Below are 6000 nucleotides of genomic sequence, written 5' to 3'. Positions count from 1 at the left end.
GCAAAATGGCGCCCAGCATGCTATGACAACAGATGCTCGCCGGCCCACCACTTCGAGACTCGCATAGTTAATGAGCCGCACGTGATGTCACGTGAATACAACCTGTATGACGCACGTTTACAAATTCTATGTCCCATTGATGCACGTGAAAATATGTCACTGAGTCCCAGCAATTGCATGTGTAAAACATGTTTCTCACTTCACCCACACAAACCTTGAACAGTGAAGTGAAAAGTTAGGTGTGAGATAAATATATATGGGTTTAAGTCTAGTTTGCGTCTGCCTCACAATACGAAGGTCCTGAGTAGTCGTGAGTTCAATCCCGGCCTCGGGAGCTTTTTGTGTGGAGTTTGCATGTTCTCCCCGTCACTGCGTGGGTTCCCTCCGGGTACTCCGGCTTCCTCCCACCTCCAAAGACATACACCTGGAGATAGGTTGATTGGCAACACTAAATTGGCCCTAGTGTGTGAATGTGAGTGTGAATGTTGTCTGTCTATCTGTGTTGGCCCTGCGATGAGGTGGCAACTTGTCCAGGGTGTACACCGCCTTCCGCCCGATTGTAGCTGAGATAGGCTCCAGCACCCCCCGCGACCCCGAAGGGAATAAGCGGTAGAAAATGGATGGATGGAGTCTAGTTTTGTGTAAAGGCTCAGCTGTAGATGTCAGAAACCTGTTGCTAAATGCGAATACAGTACATGTCCAAGGTAAATGCACCACAGTAATAGTCACACCATTCCTTTTCCTGCCTGTGCTTCCTCCCACTCGTTGATCGCAGCCATGATATAGGCAGCTTTAAATATCTTGGCCTCATTAATAATTCATGAAGTCTAAACCGTGTAGCACGATCCCCCTCAGGTCTCCAGTGCTCTTTCATGTTGTGTTTCCTTTCACTCGGTCCTCAAGCCTGCAGGTGTGTTTATGTGTTGACATTGTGTTCGGATCCTTCTGTCCTCTTAATGGCTCTTTCCTTTTTAAAACCTCTCAGTGTATTGATCGAGTATGCATCAGAAGTGAATCACATAATGGAGTGGCGATTGCAGAACATTAGCAGTTAATAGTTTATCTTTAGTAATTGTATCTCCAACTCAACAGTTCATTGACTCTAAGTCCATTAGACTCCTGAAACATCCAAAATCCTGCACCCCAGGAGAGAATTTTCACGTGACTGTATATTTTGGTATTTTATATCGATACTGAAATTGTAAAATATAAACTAGGTGAAAACAGGTCTTATGGTTAAAGAACCATCTGGATTTTTAGAATCCCCTTTGCTGAAAATATCTGCATACATGAGGAATTATGTAATGGAACCACAATCCCTTCTACTTCAGTCCATGCCTTAAATATATTTTAAATGTTTTCCAGTTTATGTGCATTTAAGAAATGCTATTCAATTCCATAAAAACATTGAACACACTGGGTAATTGGTTTGTATGTTGCTTGAAGGGAAAAGCGCTATACAAGTTCAACCCTTTTACCCATTCACTGAAATCTGCAACAAAATGGTCATCTCAAATTGGTTGCAGTACTGAAAAACGCCAGTAGAGAGCAGCCTCGACCTGTTCTACTTTAACGACATGCTTTTCATCGCTTCACTGAGCATTTCCCAGACAACTGCTCCCTTAGCTCAGTCAAGGCCTAGGGGTCAACCAGCAGGGTCAACCAGGAGGGTCATCTGTGCTGTTGGACCAATCAATTTTAATAATGTGATGTGATGACATGCATGATAGCAGTTTAAAATGACAAGTAGCAATTAAGTGGATTGAATTTATTGAACCACACAGGGTGTGGGCTACCTTCATACCTTATGGCTCACTGTCAAATGCAGTATAAAAGTTGCATGTAAAAATTGTTATTATTTTTCAACTCTACAGAATGACTAACTCGCTAAAATAACTATATCTGAGTGTAGCAAATTATGTTAGGCTTCTCATCCATGCATACTTTTTGTTGGTTTGTTGAGTTGTAGTGGCATGTCCATGTTTAAAGTTTGATGTTGAGAGTTCTCTCCTTCTATACAACACAATAGAATTCCATTCTCTTCCCAAGGTACCATCCACACCATCTACACCAGGGTGTCACAGATGCTTCAATAAACTCCCCTGAAGAGCAGGGAAACCTGTGAAACAGACCTGTAGGGATGAAATAGCCTTTGTATGTTTTTTCCTGACCTAATATATATATATATATATATATATATATATATATATATATATATATATATATATATATATATATATATATATATATATATATATACTGTATATATGTATATGTATCCATCCATCCATTTTCTACCACTTGTCATATGTATATGCAGTATATGTATGCATTTATATATATGTATATATGAATGTGTATACAGTATATGTACAGTATATATGTATGTATTTACAAACCCCGTTTCCATATGAGTTGGGAAATTGTGTTGGATGTAAATATAAACGGAATACATTGATTTGCAAATCCTTTTCAACCCATATTCCGTTGAATATGCTACAAAGACAACATGTTTTTTTTGTTGCAAATAATCATTAACTTTAGAATTTGATGCCAGCAACACGTGACAAAGAAGTTGGGAATGGTGGCAATAAATACTGATAAAGTTGAGGAATGCTCATCAAACACGTATTTGGAACATCCCACAGATGAACAGGCAAATTGGGAACAGGTGGGTGCCATGATTGGGTATAAAAGTAGATTCCATGAAATGCTCAGTCATTCACAAACAAGGATGGGGCGAGGTTCACCACTTTTTCAACAAATGCGTGAGCAAATTGTTGAACAGTTTAAGAAAAACCTTTCTCAACCAGCTATTGCAAGGAATTTAGGGATTTCACCATCTGCGGTCCGTAATATCATCAAAGGGTTCAGAGAATCTGGAGAAATCACTGCACGTAAGCAGCTAAGCCCGTGACCTTCGATCCCTCAGGCTGTACTGCATCAACAAGCGACATCAGTGTGTAAATGATATCACCACACCACGCAAGGAACACTTCAGAAACCCACTGTCAGTAACTACAGTTGGTCGCTACATCTGTAAGTGCAAGTTAAAACTCTCCTATGCAAGGCGAAAACCGTTTATCAACAACACCCAGAAACGCCGTCGGCTTTGCTGGGCCTGAGCTCATCTAAGATTGGCTGATACAAAGTAGAAAAGTGTTCTGTGGTCTGACGAGTCCACATTTCAAATTGTTTTTGGAAACTGTGGACGTCGTGTCCTCCGGACCAAAGAGGAAAAGAACCATCCGGATTGTTATAGGCGCAAAGTTGAAAAGCCAGCATCTGTGATGGTATGGGGGTGTATTAGTGTCCAAGACATGGGTAACTTACACATCTGTGAAGGCGCCATTAATGCTGAAAGGTACATACAGGTTTTGGAGCAACACATGTTGCCATCCAAGCAACGTTACCATGGACGCCCCTGCTTATTTCAGCAAGACAATGCCAAGCCACGTGTTACATCAACGTGGCTTCATAGTAAAAGAGTGCGGGTACTAGACTGGCCTGCCTGTAGTCCAGACCTGTCTCCCATTGGAAATGTGTGGCGCATTATGAAGCCTAAAATACCACAACGGAGACCCCCGGAGTGTTGAACAACTTAAGCTGTACATCAAGCAAGAATGGGAAAGAATTCCACCTGAGAAGCTTCAAAAATGTGTCTCCTCAGTTCCCAAACGTTTATTGAGTGTTGTTAAAAGGAAAGGCCATGTAACACAGTGGTGAACATGCCCTTTCCCAACTACTTTGGCACGTGTTGCAGCCATGAAATTCTAAGTTAATTATTATTTGCAAAAAAAATAAATAAAGTTTATGAGTTTGAACATCAAATATCTTGTCTTTGTGTGCATTCAATTGAATATGGGTTGAAAAGGATTTTGCAAATCATTGTTTTCCGTTTATATTTACATCTAACACAATTTCCAAACTCATATGGAAACGAGGTTTGTATGTGTAAATATACAAATTAAAAACAAATACTGTGTTTTATTTTTTAATCTGGTTGGTGATAGAATAGACTGAAGGTCGCAACTGCTTGAGTGACAGCGCCAAGAGCCAATGAAATTCGGGGTGGCACACTAGATCACGGCGGTCTGCACCGCTTTACATTTGCACACGCAGTCTTAGAAAATCGCACGCAACGCCACCTGCTAATCATACACGTTATTTTATAGATTGCTCACGCTGTTTTCCGCATGGTGTTTGAGTCTTAATATATCAGGCCTTATGTATTTTTGGTAGCATATTTATGAATCACAATATTTCTGCACAGAATTTGAATGCCTTTATCTATGCAGGGAAATGGGCTCCAGTTCTATAGATCAGCGGTCCCCAACCACCCGTACCGGTCCGTGACGCATTTGCTACCGGGCCACAGAGACACATTTAAGAATTTATAAAAAACTGCATTTTCTTTGACTTAGCTTTCGCCCGTCCCACCAGACACACCAATAAGCTTGTTTATAGATGAACAATAAAACTTCTCATAGTAAGTTGCCATTTGTTATATTTGTTATAACTTTGTGACATGATACAATGCACATTATGAACATATAAAATATAAATGTGACAGATTGTAGCCAAAGTCTGATTTCCATCTGCGTCTCATCTCAAAGAAACAAGCCCAGGGCTCCCACTAATTCTGCGTTATAGTGAGTTGTATTTTTCATGCATTTATTTTTGCTGTATTTATGTGGCAAAACAATGCCTACATTAAACCGGCCCGTGGTGCAAAGAAGTTTGGGTACCACTGCTGTAGATGGCGTCACACCAAGAGAGGCCGACATATTGAGTCTGGCGATGGAAAGGAGAAGTTCCAAGTACAGTTAGTTCTCTACCGATTAATCACAAACTAATTGATATTAAGTCAAATTACTACCAGATTCACATGCAGGAAAAAAACAATACATAATGACAACTTGTTTGTGAAATTTCTGCCATCTGGACACTATCTGGACTTCATACACCACCCTTAATAGTCTTCCAACCGGGTCACCTTTGGAAATGATAATGTTGTCAAGTGACCTTCATGGTTAAATAAAGACTAAATGAATAAAGAAACTACTTTCTGTTCAATGTACATTTTATTCATCTCAAGTGGCAGCATTTCCTGCCTTAACATTGAAATACTGGATTGACCTCGCTACACTTCCTGGAACATATGAGTGCTTTTTTTATTCTTACCACCCGTGGCAACCCTGGAAATTAACTTGATTCTTAGTCATCTGTCCCCCAAGTACAGTGGTCCAACAACTTAAGAGTGTTTTGAGATAAGAGTTGTCTCTTGACTAATTGGTATGCTATTTGTTGCAAAAATGTAGGTTACAATCATTGTTTGGCATAGCGAATGTCACAGTGAACCCCCATAAGACTTCCCCGAAAAATCTGGTGTTATTCACTAGCATTGGCTAACAGCAGCAGCTCGACATAACTTTGTTTTTCCAAGCATTGGAGGGAATACATTTAGTGTGAAGGACAGTGCTAAGAAAAAGAGGTGGATGATATTACAAAACCCAAAACCAGTGAAGTTGGCACATTGTGTAATTCGTAAATAAAAACAGAACACAATGATTTGCAAATCCTTTTCAACTTATATTCAATTGAATAGACTGCAAAGACAAAATATTTAATGTTCGAACTGAGAAACATATATATATATATTTTTTGCAAATAATCATTAACTTAGAATTTAATGGCAGCAACACATTGCAAAAAAATTGGCACTGGGGCATTTGTACCACTGTGTTACACGCCCTTTCCTTTTAACAACGCCCAGTAATTGTTTGAGAACTGAGGAGACCAATGTTTGAAGCTTTTCAGGTGGAATTATTTCCCATTCTTGCTTGATGTACAGCTTAAGTTGTTCGACAGTCCGGGGTCTCCGTTATGGTATTTGACCCTTCATAATGCGCCACACATTTTCAATGGAATACAGGTCTGGACTACTGGCAGGCCAGTCTAGTACCCGCACTATTTTGCTCTGAAGCCATGCTGTTGTAA

Source organism: Nerophis lumbriciformis, linkage group LG01 (genome assembly GCF_033978685.3).
Source record: "Nerophis lumbriciformis linkage group LG01, RoL_Nlum_v2.1, whole genome shotgun sequence".
NCBI classification, from domain to species: domain Eukaryota; kingdom Metazoa; phylum Chordata; class Actinopteri; order Syngnathiformes; family Syngnathidae; genus Nerophis; species Nerophis lumbriciformis.
The sequence above is the reverse complement of the archived record's forward strand: the minus strand, read 5'-3'. Positions refer to the sequence as shown.